At 33.4% G+C, this 16,683-nt stretch overlaps 1 protein-coding gene and 1 long non-coding RNA gene across 3 annotated transcripts in view; one reads left to right on the top strand and one right to left on the bottom strand.

Moving 5' to 3' along the window:
- LOC135839312 (uncharacterized) overlaps window positions 1-16,683 on the top strand; it is a 226,154-nt gene that overhangs the window by 27,719 nt on the left and 181,752 nt on the right. The window lies entirely within an intron of this gene.
- Window positions 1-16,683, bottom strand: part of LOC135839316 (uncharacterized) — a 143,261-nt gene that overhangs the window by 117,063 nt on the left and 9,515 nt on the right. The window contains exon 2 of the long non-coding RNA XR_010557573.1: window positions 6,262-6,442. This is a non-coding gene — a long non-coding RNA (uncharacterized LOC135839316). The remainder of the gene's footprint in view (window positions 1-6,261; window positions 6,443-16,683) is intronic.

Below are 16,683 nucleotides of genomic sequence, written 5' to 3'. Positions count from 1 at the left end.
TAAAATGATTCGACAATTTCGTTTCCAATTCACTTTCCCAAAATTTGTTCGAACCACCTCCAGCCAATTAATTGAAAAAATCTTGGAGTTGGTGGGCGAGTCTGGGGTAAAAAAAAATTGGGAAAATCTAGCAGAAATTCATGAAAATTTCAGTCCCACCCCACCCCACCCCACATCACTTCGTCCGCTTCTGGATAGAATTAAACAGTATTTCAAATACGTACATACAATTAATATACATTTCGATCTTCCAATACGAAACAATTTTACAACCCAAAAGAAAAAAAACAACTCCTAGTAATTTCAAAGACAAATAAATTTGTCGTAAAAACTCAATTTCGACTCGAACCACTCGTAATTTTTAATCGAAAAATTTCAAACCACAGAAGGCATTTTCCTCCATTTTAAATCTAAAGGTCAAATCTAACAATACTGCCTTATTTATAAAACCTGAAACAGTTTTTATGTCATCAAAGTCTCTTCAAAGAAAAAGAAAAAAACTTTACTTTATCACTTTAAAAATGAACTTTTTTTTCAATGTTTCATATGTACCTAACCTTTAACGGATGAGTTGACTCCACGAAGTCGTAACTAATTTTAGTAATCAGGAATTTAATTTTTAAAGCCAACATCGCTTTCGGGGTTTCATGCGAATACCACTTTAATGGAATTTTTCTCTTTGAAAAACTTTTCACTCGAGTTTTTTTTCACTGTTTTTTTTTTCAACAGCAGCATCTTAACGGTCTATTTTGAATTAATTTCCAAAGTTTTTATACTTGCGGGATTATGTCGAAGAATTCTAACGTACAATTAATGCAAAACATTTCGCTGCTGATGATTTGGCGCCCTTAGATAAAAAATAAAATACCAATATAAGTATAAGTATCTTCTATACATTATATGGAGAGGAAAAAAAACTACGCCCAAGACGTTAAATACAGCTTTCATTATATTGAATCATCGAGAATGGCGGAATCTTTTATTATTCGGCGAATTTTTCTTATTGTTTCGAAAAAATAATATTATCACAAGACGCGGGACAAAATTCTCAAGATTTTCGCGCTTCTCGCTCGCTGCGTCGTTGCTGGGGCAAGGCATTAGCGAGACGTAAGAGGAAAAAAATCCATCTAAATGGATTTATAATTAAAGTTGTAAATTTCACCTAGGACGATGGAGTTAAATTTTCTCTGCAAAATATTTACGTTTACTTATCAAATTAATGTAAACAAACGATGCATCAAAGCAAAGTAATTTCTAACTTTAATACTCTCTAAATTACTTTCAACACTTCAAAGCTAACGAATTAACCTCCCTGGAAAAAAAGCTCCGAGACTACACCACACTTCAATTATGGTCAAGGTTTTCACCTCGAGGGGTGAAAAATCTCCTCATTAACTTTCCCACTATGGTATACACGAAAATTCAGATTTTTTATTTCTTCTACCCCCCTCCCTCTACCCCCTCTCCTCGGTCTCCACTCTGTTATTCTTGAACCACGCGCGCCACTAATAATTCTCAAAATATGAAAACTCTTCTTAGCCAAGTTTTCAACTTTTAAGAAAACTTTATGCACGCGTCTTTATCAGTACTACAAATGTTTTGCGAATTTTAGTGGCAAATAACTCGGTGTATTTTCTTTTAAAATAATTCACCGAGTATGAAGATAGTAAAAAGATAATGCGTTGAAAGTTTTCTTCTTCTGTGCATTTTTTTCTTTGCTCCCTTATTCGGGCGAGCTTTATTACTCGTCAAGTTATCGAAATTTTACGACGTAACGAGATACTGAGGACATTTGATTTCACTGTTGGGAGGGAAGAGGAGATGAAGAGACTTGCAATATCTTTTTATTCAATGATTCTGTTGAATGGAGATCGTTACGAGCGAGTCTATCAGTTTAAAGTCTATTCTCTTGTTTTTGTTTGTTTTGTTTTCGTTTTTTTTTTTTTTGCTTTTTTTGGGAGTGATTTTATCAAATTAATTCTTGAATCGAATAAAGTAAGATTTGGAAGTCGAATTTCCTTTTTTTTTTTTTTCATCTAGGAATACGAAAAATGCATCCTATCTCACATCTACTAGGCCATTATTTGGAAGTACCTACATATTGAAAATTCACAGCGTGTGAGCAATTAATTTCTAGATTCCAGGTTGCACCTGCGAGTCCAGTTTTCCAGAGGAATTATGTTTTCAGGCATTTTCCAATTTTTCAGACTCAGGTAGACACAATCAAATTTTTCAGATATTTAGATAATCTGGAGACGTATTGACATCCCCCCTCCACGTTTTCCAGATTGAGAGGAATTTTTTCAGCAGTTGAAATTTCTCATCAGAATGCTCAAATTCTGAGTTACATGCTCTAAACTATTTCAATTGGAATAAAAAGGGGTGTTGAAGATCATTGAAAAACGTTTCGAAAACATTGGCCAAGAATTCCAGAAGTTCCAAGTCGAGATTTTCAAAAGCTTTCAAAATTTTGGAGCTACAATTTGAGAACTTGATAAAAAAAAATCTAGGAAACACAGCTTCATGTTATTATTCCTACCATGATTTTGCAATGGAGGAGAGGGGAATAATAGCCCTAAAATTTTGGTCAAAAAATGAAAAAATGAATATTGTGTCAAACTTTGTTTCATGAGCTCTCTAAATACATATGTGAGGGCGCATACGAAAAGGGTCCATTCGACCAAAAAAAAAAAAGTTCTCTGAAATTGCTGTAGGAACTCTGTAAAGGGTTCCTACGACAATTTCAGAGAACTTTTTTTTTTTTTTTTTTTTGGTCATAAGGACCCTTTCCGTATGCGCCCTCACATATATGAATATAATCTAATTAAGGTATTTGAAAATCGCTCAATTTTAGATGAATTGGTACATTTTTGAAAATCTTTTGCTCGCAAATATTTCGCATGAATTCTGCCAAAACACCAAAAAATATCATTTCTGAAACTGGAGAGATATTTTGGAACGCAGTGGTACCAATTTTTCGATCGTTTTGGTCAAGTTTTGCAAAACTGAAAAATTTCATCACTTTTTGGCAACTTTTTAATTTTTTGAAACTGGCAAAAATGAACAAAAAATTGGAACCACTGCATTCCAAATACTTCTCCACGTCCATAAATGACATCTTTCGATATTTTAGCATCATTAATGTGAGATATTTGAATATAAAAAATTTTCCAAAACACGAATTACTCAAGAATAAGCGATTTGAAAATTTTCAATCGCTCAGTAGAATCTCAAAAAAGGTTTCGGATTCTGACTCGATGCAGAAAACTACAATTTTTTCGAAAATGCCCTCTCTTCAAAGACCCAAATCTCTCCTCCAGAGGCACCTTCGATGCTAAAATTTCAACTCAAAAGTCTCGGCTTTTGCTCAAAATCCACAGACTTTTTTTTCACGATCCACTCTGAATGAATGTCAACTCGTTTTTCTGATTCGACTAATGCAACATTCTCCTTTTACTACCTAAATTTATTGCAAATTGGAAAAATCGTGAGGTAAGAATCATGTGTCAAAGTCAATTTTCAGGAAATTTTGTGATCAATGGAGACTTTAGGTGACGCTGAATCTAAAAAAAAAAACAAGCTGATGTTCATATTAAACGCTCCCAAAAACAAGATTTATTCAATTTTGAGGAAATTTTGGGAGCCAATATAGACGTTGAAAGGGCTGAATTTAAAAAATGATTTCATAGGTATTCGTTTTCAGCGCTCTAGCAAACGTACGAAATGATATATTACGATGATATTTTAAATTTCCAAACATTTCAACCGAAATTTTGGAGGCTTTGGGCTTTGTATTACCCCCCCCCCCCCCTGGAATCACGAATTCATCACCGAACATTCGTACCTACTTTAGTAGAGAATATCATAAAAATGCATATTATACTCGTAGTTTCTTTTAAAATATTTTCAGATTTTCAAATTACAGCTTCGGAATTTTGGTGGCATTTGAAAATTATTGAGCTATCAAGAAACAGTTCAACTTTCAACTTTGAAAATTTCAAGCAAATATTTTAAAAATTACTCTAAATAGGTACAGATTTTCTCCTATCAGCAGCAATGGTAAAATTTTGCGAAATCGGAGCAAACATTTCATTGGCCTTATCGACTCTCTCAGCTCTAAAAGTATTGTGCAATGTCCCAAAAATATGAAAAAATTTGGGATCAAATAATGTTTTTTGACAGAAAATTTGCAGTCTCAAATCAAAAATTCTTGAATTTGGTAAGTTTTCGTAGTTCCTAAAATTTACACTAAAAAAAAACAGCCAAGTAACAATAAATGCTTGCAAATGAAAAAATTCAAATTTTCAAATTTTTAGTATTTTTACCTCATCCCACACCCATTTATTCAAAATATTGAAATATTCGCTAGCAATGGATGAAATTTCGTACTGAACTGAAATCATTTCCATTTTTACCTCAAAATGGAAATTTTTGCCCCAATCGAGAAATTTTAGCTCAATTATCGTCTATTTAATGAAGCATTTCTTTCTAACAAGTAAAAATTTCGCCCTGAACTCGAAAAGTGACCCTCACAGAGAGAGAGAGCTACAGTTTCCAAATAAAAGCACACCATATTTTTCATAAACTCGATGCAAAGTCAAGAATGAAATAAAAAAACAGACGAAATTGACCTTCACTTCACACAAAAACTCACAAAGAGAAACACTCATTCGAAAAATCTTCTATCGCGTTTTTCATCAAATAATTCGAATACTCCAGTTACCCATTTCACTTATCTACATATCCATTCAAAGAAACCGTTCAAATTGAGGTATTTGTAAAATGAAAGAGAACGTAGAATGAAAACGAGCTCGAAAATTCCTGCCAGTAAATCATGCAAAAATCAAACGTATCCATTTCTAACTTCCGGTCATAAACAATTAGACCGAAGAATTCGTTGGAATTGGGCAATTTATACACAGTTGAAATACATTTAAAATAGAAAATACATTAAGAATACATCGAATCGTGTATCTACACGATTTCTGTTCAACACGCGTACATCTACACATAGTACTCGTATAACTATAAAGTTGAAGAGTTTTTCACGCATACGTAACACCTTTCAAAGCGCCGAATCGTGTAACGTTCAAAAGATGTAGAAAAAAAACGTAAAGTTTTAAAAGAAGATCTTCGAAAATGTGTAACAACATCTTCCGACTATTTTCTGCTCATTCTACAGAGCGCAAGCAGTAAGTATATGTTTCTGCGAACAATATTCAAAATTTAAGGCAGCCGGTGCGAAGTTTATTCAAACAAATACGCAACACATATTGCCAATATCTAAACACGTAGTTTTTTTTTTGTTTCCCCCTTTTTTTCTTCTGTATCACGTGCACCCTCGTCGTCGCATACTCGCGCACAGGCATTCGTTCTTTCGAAGAAAAAAAATAAACAAACGTACTCGTACATGGACTTGGCGAGTATAAATGATATCGAAATTCACTCTTGGGATCAATTTTTATACTCGTTACTTTTCTATAGGGTTTTCAACTTTCATTATAGTGCTACAATCGAAAAGCAAACAACTTTTCTTTTGTAAATATAATAAAGAATATTTAGGTATTATTTTATACCACTTTTAAACTTCATTAGAACCGTTAAGTGTGTTTTTTCAAGTTTCATAAAAGAAATGGGGATGAGCGAGAAAGTTCTTCCGAAGATGTTTTTTTCCTTCTTCTGGGCGATTTGCTTTGAGAATATGGTGATCGTAAATGACGATTGGGGAGGGTATTCGGTATTTTGAACGAATCGTTCCACCAAAAATAGTAAACTTCGAGTCTCAAGACTTTAGCATGAAGATGAAGTGTTATTGTTTAATGACCAAATTGGAAGACACGATGAAAATGAATTTTACATGAATAGGATATCTAGAAAAAAAATGGTCGAATTTTCATTTTTCAGGAATTAATAATTGGGGTTGCCATAGCTTACGTTCAAGTGGGTAGAATTCACAGTTTTCGAATGTCTCGCGCTGATTCACAGCCCCTTAGTCCATAAAAATCATCGAAAAATCAGAAATTCGTAGGGAAAAAATTATTTCAACAAATCAGTCTCGTTTTGAAAATTTTTCATCGCTTGTCCCTAAAACTGCCAATTTTTTCCTCTTTGATTTCCACATTGTTCTGCATCAAATCAATGCCATTTCGCCACAAATTACATAACAATTAGCAACTCGTAATATTTCTCATCAATATCCTTGAAATCGAAATCCCTGCAAAAAAACACTAGAAAAATATTGATAAAAATATTCAAACTCACCCAGATTGAAAGTTTCATCTCCAGGAAGCACGAAATCTCAAATTGTTATGAAATACGGGTTCAAGAATTCATCTCCATGAAGCACGAAGTCTCAAATTGTTATGAAATACGGATTGAAAAATTCATCTCCACGAAGCACGAAGTCTCAAATTATTACGAAATACGAAGTCTTGAATTCGCACTGTAAATCAACACCGAAAACAAATTAGAAACGTTAAAAGAAAAACCGCGAAGTGACACACGAAGTGGAAAGGCAACGAAAAATAGCGAACTGAACGAAAAATCTAAATCTAATCGTATGATTTTAAATCACCACCATCGCTGAAGACGAGAGAAAACTGAGTAAAAAACATTATTCCGAATGGCTTCCCAGGAGATGAATTTTACGAAGCTTTTCAATAGGTTTGAGGGGAACTAGCGTTAACAAAAGATAATAATTCCGTTGAACACCGCAAATGAACTTGTATACTGAATGATGATCTCATCACTGGTCGAAAAAAGAACCTTTCATCATCACGATAAAGCGAGTGCAACGAAACATACGCGAGAAGCTATGGGAATTCTGAGATAAGAAAACACACTATAGCTATGATATCCTCAAAAAGCAAGAAACATCACGTATTTGTATAGGCATCTTATCTTTTCCAATAAACTGTTCTGTGATTACGGGTACGAAAGGTGTTCGTGGTTTCCATGAGAACTTCGTAAAAAAATCGAGATGATGAATTTCAAAACACAATGTACAACAGGTACTTATATAATCGTAGGTCGAGTCTGCAAATGGTCTCGCAATTGTATCCTTAAAAATCTCACGAGAAAAACAAATCAATTCAGAAGGTACATACAGGAATATGAAATTCAGTCGGATCAGCCAGGAGTGTGAAGAAGAAAATAGAAAAACAAAAACCTTGAACTAAACCAAGAGAAAAACCTGAAGAGTTATTTCCACCAAAAAAAAAGAGATCAAAAGGACCTTCAAAATAAGCTAGAAAAAAAAACTAAAAACGTTCGAAATAGTACCATTTTCAGCGAAAATGAACCACTGTAGAAGTCAGTTAAATAACTCGAAGGCTCATTTCGAGGCTCTTAAAACGAACTTGAGGAGTCCTCCAACCCCCAAAAACTCAAGATGAGAGCTTCTTGTTCTGTTTTATGAATCATATCCATAAATAAATAAATTTTCGATCGATTCTGCTGGCTTTAGACTGCCCAGTCGTCAACAGCAACTGCCTTGAATTTCATTATAATGCCTAACCTAGGCCTAGTAAAAATAATATACATGAAAACGCCAAGAAAAAAGGCGGAGATGATGGTCGAACTTGAAGATGTCTTATCTGGAGGATTTCCTAAACCAAAGAAAACTGCTAAGCCATCAAGTTACATCAAAGACGAAAAGCCCATCATCGTGAAAAATATATTTCAAACCAGATGAAAATAAGCCCATCTCTGCCGATCAATAATTCGAAAAATATTGATAATTATTGGGAGAAGGGAGTGGGCTTGCTCATAAAAGAGAACCGCAGACCGAAATGAACATATGTTATGGTATCCCAACTGGCAGAAAATTTTTTTGAACCAGACAAAGCTGAATCAAAAGAGCATGAAAAACCACATCACCAAGCGACAGTGGTTCAAGTGAGTTATTGGCGAATACATGATCGAACTCGTAATATCGGTAATTACGTATATTATGTAGATAAATAAGTCTTGACGCATATTTTTAGTTCGTGGTGCATTTTTATAAATTAAATTTAGCCCAAAAATGATAAAAAATCTTTTTACCAAATTGACCTACTGACCTAGAAAGCTGAAATTTGGTATCAATTCTGTTATGCATAATTTCCCCCCACCCCCACCAAAAAACGATTGGAAACCGTTTCGAACGTTTCGAGCAGTTCTGGAGCCTCCAGAAGATTTTTGAAAAATGAAAATTTGCACGAAATTTCAATAAATGAAGTTGGGAGCTGAAATTTACTCAATACATCAATGATTTCAACATGCTTGAAGTCGACTGAAGCTAGTTTCAAGCTCTTTCTGGAGCCTCCAGTGACATTTTGGGAATTCAAATTTTCCAATGAAACACCATAAAATCTGTTCAAATTCAGAGGAACGTCCAATTTTCCAAATTAGGATTACTAAATCACTGGACAAAAATATAGTTTCGAACCAGCAGACACAGATTTTAAAAAAAAGATAAGTGGGTCCCTATAGCAAATGCCAATTCAACTCATACAAGCTGAAGTTGATTTGGACAGAATTTGTGGAGTTTTTTTTTTTTTGGGGTGGGGGACTGGATCACCAAAATATCACAAAGGAGTTCAAAACGACTCAAAACCAGTTCCAGTTAACCCAGCATGTTAAAATTGAAGTACCTACAGAATAAATTTCAGCTTTTCAACTCCATTTCGTATATTTTTTTGCAAGAAATTTCAGTTTTCAAAAATCTAAAAACACTTCGAAACTGTTTCGAATCGATCAGGCGCAAGGAGGGGGAGGGGGGGGGGTCGTCGAAAATAGAATATAACAAATTGCAGCTTCCCAGGTTTGTTGAATAAAATTTTGATTTTTCTCATTTTTTGGCTCACTCAACACAACTAAACGTTGCAGTCAAAAAGCCGAAGCGAGAAGTTCCAGATCACCCAACGCCGTTTGTGAACGCAGCACTGGATCGATGCAGACGAATCGAACGAGCGCCGATACAGACGGAGCAAAGACCGCAGGCAAGCGATGCCGATACTAGCGATGACTCGTAAAAAGCAAAAAAAAGAAGAAGGTCTTCGAATAGGTAGTTGAAAAACGCAAATTCAAAATTTAAACGTCTTCTTTTGCATTGTAATTAAGCAAAATGGATCATTACCTGCCAAATTACCCAGCATTTGCACGAAGGGTTACCAGTTTTTCAATTTATTTTTATTTGCATATTGATAGAGATCATTAAACAATCAAAATGGAACAAAATAGAAATCCGTACCATTTTTGCTGGCAAGGGGGGGTGTCGCGGATTCGCGATTATTATTATTTGGCTATGTTTTCGTTGTATTTAAACTTTATAGAATTCAGTTATAGTTGGCTACGATGTCCGTTATCTGTTGTAATCCAAAGTATTTGTTATTGTTTTCATTGATAAATAAATTGAGTTACGGAAAAGGTTCGTTTTTGAAGCGATTAGAAATTAATCGCCCTGTTCGTTGAATTCCTTTTTCGTTAGGGGGGGGAGTTTTGAAAATTTTCAAAATACCTGCCAAATGAAAATTTCAAATGCCTGTTTATCTTTGCAGTATAAACTTTTTTTCCATTTTACTCGGACTATTCGCTCACATAATTATGTACTTATTATGAGCAAAAATAATTTTAAAACTTGCAATCGTCTGCATCATCAACAAAAAAATAATAGTTTTTTCGCCTCCGAAGCATCAGAATGATCCTAAAAACGAGATCGAGTTACAAAAAATTATTTCAAAATTCACAAGTTCAAAAGCAAAACCCGAGAGAGGTGATTGATACGTCCTAATTCAATAAACTTCATATCAATCCAACAAAAAAAAAATTCCAAATCCCACATTCGAGATGACAAACCACGTGCATTGTCACGAATCGCACACACACTTCAACACCTTTAAATATAAATAACACTCGATGCAAAATAAATTCAACCATCTCGTGTAATTCGTCATCAACACCTTGGTAAATTCGAATTTGGAGAAACGACGAAGAAATTCAATAAGCAGTGATGTTTGGTAATTGCCAAAAACCAGATAAAAATCCTATTAAAAAGGAAAAAATAAAGCTAGCGGATCATCGTGAAAGTTTTACACCAAGTGGAGAAAAAAAGGATAAATCAGGATCAGCGCCCTTTAAGATGGGTTATCTCTGACAAATTGAATTCCAGAAAGGGTGAAACTATTTTAAAGAATCTGCGTAGAAAAAGGCAGCAGCTCGCAGCTAGCAGCGAAAAAGCACATCGCTCCGCCAATCGTACCAAAATTGAAAAACATTTGTTTGAGTATAACGAAAAATATCAACAATTTCTTTTCGCGCGTTGCTTCGCAACTCTTTTTTTTTCTCGAGAGTAATTTTCTGCTTATCTTAATGAAAACACCGATTCGTGAATTTATAGTCCATATATTACAGCTTACGAAGGAGAAAATAAAAAAAAAAACTTGGCCGAAACACCTTCGTACTATATATCTGAAAATCATTAGCGTTGAGGTGTGAATTTTAATTCGATGCCTGTGTATTTTTTTTTCTCCGAGGGCGTCGAGAATTGCTATTTTGTTACGCTAAAGCTGCCTTATAAAAACATCGTCGAAAAGGTTGGAAATTTATACGTGCGTTTTTAAAAAGTCTATACTATACACAATGTACTGCTAGGTATAGGTAAATTGGTAGATATAAGAGAGAAATGGGAACCTAGGCCTAGTACGTAAAGATTGTGTTTTTCTTTTCCCACCTTTTATCCGTTTCAAGAGTATGAACTCGTCCAACTGATTTATTACCTTTGGCCCGTTTCCTACGGATGCTTTGGTCTTGATGCCGATGCCGGTGACGATTTAATTAAAAAATCCTCTATCTGCAGGTCCACGACCTAAATCGACCGGATATATCAATTTGACGACCGAACTTCGGTACCGTTTCCCTATCGTGTATGGGTGTCCGAGATGAGAATTTTTTTCGAACGAAGCAAAGGCAAAACGAACCGATGACCAATTCGATATCTATACATTTCTCAAATTTAGAGAACGTATTTTAGGTATTGAAAAAACTAGATGAGGGCAAACATGGAGATAGGTACATACATTTACGTGTATGTTATGCAATAATTATTGAAAATAAATGTGAAAGATTCGAGTTTCTTTCTGAGGTATTTCAATGACACATTATGACCAATTAACCTTAACAAGACTGCAGATAGAAATTCAAATTTTCAGGTCAATGTTTAGCCTCCCTGGCAGTTCTAAGTTTAAAATGTTGGAAAAAAAATTCAACACTCAAAATTTTTTGGCTGAAATGGTCTTTGATATCTTCAGTACTTCCATAGCATAACGTTTAAACCATAAAAAAACTAAAGGTTTACTTTGAAGAGTATCTCGCTCTTAAATATTTGATTGTGAGATCATCTCCGTAGGATGATACTCTTAATACAATCAAAATTAAACGAATAAGTTTGATTTTATACGCGATAAATGGACAATAAAAAGATCATTTTGAGCCAAAAATTTCGAAACGTTCTGAACATTTTCAAATTTTTTAAATTTTAAGCTGTATCTGGTGAAAAGAAAAGTAGGGGGTTAAGATTGACCTAATAAAATTAATTTCAAGTTTTTCTCAAGTCCTGTTGAGGTTATTTGGGCATGCCTTTTTCCAGACTTCATCAAGTCCAAAAACCCCTCCGTAAAAAAAATTGATCAATTTTTTGCATTCGTTGCTTCTCAAGAATTATCACAATTGATTAAAATCAGCGTTCTCAAGGATCAAAGCATAAGTCCTTTCGAGGTCTATATGTACCATTAATTCACTTCCACCTTTTCTATCAAGATCATCGTAGTTTCCACGTCCAAAAATTAAAAATTAAAAAATATTCACTGCATTGAGGAACTTGAAGAAATTCTCATGCATGGAAAATGTCCTTCGTGCGAGAAACTTCAAAGGAAAAGGAAACAGACTGGGGTGGACAGCAAAAAAAAAAATGTTGGAAAAATTTTAACCAAATTTAGTGAAAACTTTCAGTTTGAGTTCAATTCCAAGTCACCCAGAGAAATTTTTAGCTCCGGAGATCCCTATGAAGGGGAGATATGGGTCTTCAGAGATCAATTTTTGAAAAAAAACATGCTTTTTTGCTCTGGCAGCCAGAATCTGTTTTGGGGAAAATTGCCTAGTTGTAGAAGATGATATTTGAAATTCGGCATCGACCTAGGCCCTTCTTTTCAAATACGTATTACACATCAATTATACCAAAGCATCAAAAAATATCACTCTCAACTTAAAACTGGAGAATATTTTGGAAAACAGTGTTGCCAATTTTCCAGCCATTACTACCTACTAATTCCAAAAACTTGAAAACATTTATGGAAGTTAGCAATAACGACCAAAAAATTGCCACCACTGTACTTCAAAATACGTCCCTTAGTTTCAACGATTAAACCTTCGATGTTTGGGGGTTATTAATGCGAAACATTCGTAAAGAAAATATTTCCAAAATACAATATTAATTTACCCCAAAATAAGCGATTTGCAGATGACAATGGCTTAGGTCGACGCGGAATTTCAAATACTCCCATTTGGAACTGGTCATTTTTTTCAAAAACAGTTTGGGTATAAGTGCTAGAGCGAAAAAATCATGATTTCTTTCAAAAATGTATCATTCTTCTGAGAACTTGTATCTCCTCTCCAGAGGAACCTTCTGAGGCAGTATTTTTTTCTGAGGGACTTGGAAATCGAAATGAATGGTTTTCACCGAATTCGGTCAAAATCCATTGACATTTTTCTTGGTGTTTCACCTGAATGAATATATTCATTCAAGAAAATTCAAAAATTGTGCTGAAAATGTTTTTTGAACAATTTTGATGAATTCTGGGTCTATAATGGGAGGTCATGAATCATGCTTGTTTTTTTACCCGATGGATCGATAAGAATAAGTTACTGTAGTGATGGTAGAAAAATGCTATACCTATGTGGCAATGTGGCTTATTCCTGAGTTACAAAATTAAAAGTATTAAGTACTTTCAAAATGGTTTTATCAAAAGAAGAAAAACAAGAAAGAAGTAGGCAAAGAGGTAGACAGTATTATCTTTTGAACAAAGATGAACTTAAAGAAAAAGCACTGGCTCGTTATCGAGACAAACGAGAGGAACTTCGAGAAAATCGCCCGTATGGTTGCAAATGTGTGTATGTAAAATATTGTTCGATAATATATTGTGTTGACCGAAGCCTAAGAATTCTGTCAAAACATTGTTTCTGTTATCGTTGACAAATGTTAGCAACAAATACAAAGCAACTCAGTGGTAGCACTACTCATTTTACCGTTCCTCGATGGTTCTCTTCAGGGCACCAATGGCACTATAACAGGAGGTATACTAGTCCGCCATTTTCTTGCGAAAGCGAATTTTTTATAAGTCAAAAACTAAGACATTTACAAAAATTTCACTAGAGTCTTTTTTTATGGAAAATGAAAAAATATGACTAATTATGCAAAAATCTTGAAATTTCATACAGTAGAACCTAAGATATTAAAAAAATTGAAAAAAAAAAATATTCTCATTTTTTTTTCAAATTTCTCAGGTTCAACTGCATGAAATTTCAAGATTTTTGCATAAGTAATTGGTCATACCTTTTCATTTTCCACAAAAAAGGACTCTTGTAAAATTTTTGTAAATGTATTTTTTGACTCATAAAAAATTCGCTTTTGCAAAAAAATGGCGGATCAGCTTGGCTACTCTGTAACTCCCACAAATGTGAAAAAACTATGCTCACCTCTTACTGGAAGAGTTCAGGAAGGCAACCATTGGGACAAACCTGATCTACAAATTCAATTTTTTTTAAATGGGGAAAAAACAGTCAGAGTATGCTAAACGTCTAGCTAAAAAAAAGAAAAAAATTATTTCACGTGAAAAACCTCTAGAGGAAATAAAATCAAAAAAAGACATTTCAATAGATGATACTAAAATTGATAAATCAGAAAAAAATAAAATTTGTCAACAAAAACGGCCAAGTGATTCCAATAATTGGCATATACACGTGATTCGATCGATATCAAGTCGAAAGAACAGGTTGCTAAATGCTAAAGAGTTGAAAAAATTTAAAGAAAAACAGAGAAACTATGAAAAGTAACGGTTAAGTAATGAGATAAACTTGGAAAATCATCGAAAAAAATTGATTTCCTATCAAAGTATTAGATTAATCGATAAAGCCATGATAAGTTAAAAATGTCACAAAAGAAACGTTTAAGGAATCCTGAAAAACGAAAAATTCATTGTGATAGATTGAAAAATTGTCAGAATAACCGTTTAAGTAAACCTGAACAACAACATAAGATTCATTGTGATAGATTGAAAAATATATCTCAAAATAAACGTTTAAATGACCCTGAAAAATTGAAAACTCACAATCAAAGATTGAAAATTTCTCAAAATGAACGTTTAAGTATTTCTGAGAAAAGGAAAATTCATCATGAAGTCCAAAAAGTATGTCAACGAAAGCGTCTAGATGATGTTTTTAATTTGCAAACACAACCAAAAAGGTCAAATTTAGCCCCCAAAAAAAAAATGTTTGATGGATACGCAAAAATTAAAAATTCACCAAATTATTGCAAAAAAATATTCAAAACATAATTTGCGAAAAGTCGGTAATAAATTCATAAATTATTGTAACTAATGCTTTTAAATTGTTCATATTATATGATAAGGACTTATCAGAATTCTTTCCTCATAAGGAACAAACAAAATGAAGTATTTCCTACAGTCTTGACTCTTGAGTGATTGACAAAGCATTGAAGTAGGTTTCACAAACAATTGATAGCCAACCCCTAAACAGATAGCCTTCATTTTTCAATCGATCAGAAGCGGGCTATCTCAGCAAGAATCGATTCAGGTGGATTAACGATAGGAGGAAGAATTTCATTAACTACAGCTGAAATTCTTCCTCCTATCGTTAATCCACCTGAATCGATTCTTGCTGAGATAGCTCCAACTCCGTCATCTACGAGTACGAGTACCTTTGACAAAAAAAGACATCGTGCAAATACGTCATCATCATCAGGAGATTCTTCGTCTCAACATCTGTTGATTAACGAGGATCAACCTGGTGAAAATTCCCGGGAAAAAATGTTCAGATAAAATTTGATCTAAATAGATCGATTTTGACAAAAATCTTGATACAGTTCGATAAAAGTTGATCAATTTTGATACAAATCTTGATACAATTTGATTAAGGTTGATCAATTTTGATACAAATCTTGGTACAGTCACATGAAAGTTTATCAACCTAGATCAAATTATATCAAGGTTGATAGACTGGTCTCACACTTGTTTGATCAATTTAGATCAAGTTTGACATTATGACTTACCTAATTTGATCAATTTAGATCTAGTTCGATATAACTGTTTCAACCAACCTTATCAAGTTAGATCAAATGTTATGAAATTTTATTAACATATATCAAATTGTATCGAGAAAGATAAGTGTGGTCCTAGTGTTTTTTGATCAATTTATATCAAATATGACATAACTGATTTGACCAACTTTATCAAGTTTGATCAAATGTTATGAAATTTGGGAAACCTAGATTAGGTCACATCAAAAAAGATACACCGCTCTCATTGTTTTTTGATCAATTTAGATCAAAAGTGATATCATTACATCAATCATGTCAGGGATGGTTTTCAGAGGGGGTTTGGGCAGTGTAACACTCCTACAATGTTTGGAATTATTGGCAAGAACAGCAAAATGGTAAACTGATGGCAAATAATATCGGCAAATACTAGAAAATTTTTGAAAAACTAAAAACAAAATTGTTAATTTGGTGGCAAAATGTTTTATGTACCTCTAATTTAACGACAAAATCACCAATCTATATCCTTAAAATTCTCATTTTTTTTTGGAAAGCTTTTGCCTTCACGGTTCTCTTCAGCTCTTCTTCATACTTTGAATTTTTAAGAAACTATTAATACAATTTTTAAAAAGTTGAGATAAAAAAATTGAATTCTTACATTGAAATTGATGTTGTTCTATGTACTTTTCCAGCAAAAAGTTTTCCAGAATCACAATTTCCAGAAAAACATGATTAAATTTGAAAAATTTCAAGATCAGAAAAACCAAATCCTTTCATTAAAGTTGACGTTGTTTTACTTTTCAAATCACACGTTTTCCAAAACTTTTGCCTTCACTTCGCTCATAGTTTGCTCAGACCATTCAAACTACTACTTTCAAAAATTTTTAAAATATGAAAATTGAAAACCAACAGAAAAATCCTAGAAATAGGTAGATACTCATTTTTAATACTTAATTGGCACATGAAAAATTTAAATTTTTCATTTTTTTGAAACCGATTCACTAGCTTTTCAAATTTTTTTGACACAGCACCTTCTAAGTTCAATTAATCTCAACAAAATTACAATTTTTTGTTGAAAAAATGACGTGATACACCCTCCCAAATTGCATACAACTTCAAACCGTCTCTAATCATGTTTTACTTAAGTTTATCAAATTATATCAAATGTGGTAAACTGTTTCAACCAACTTTATCAAGTTAGATTAAATAACACTGAAACCATTGCCTGCAACTGATACAACTTGATCTAATTCGATAAAATTTCGTCAAAGTATGCTAAATTTTTTATTAATATTGATCGAATTTGATCAAACTACGTAAAGATTTTAATCTAAATTGATCATCTTTGATCAAAAAATTTTCTCTCCAAATTAATT

This window comes from Planococcus citri, chromosome 3 (genome assembly GCF_950023065.1).
Source record: "Planococcus citri chromosome 3, ihPlaCitr1.1, whole genome shotgun sequence".
Taxonomy (NCBI): domain Eukaryota; kingdom Metazoa; phylum Arthropoda; class Insecta; order Hemiptera; family Pseudococcidae; genus Planococcus; species Planococcus citri.
Note: the sequence above shows the minus strand (reverse complement) of the source record. Positions and strands in the feature narration are given on the sequence as shown.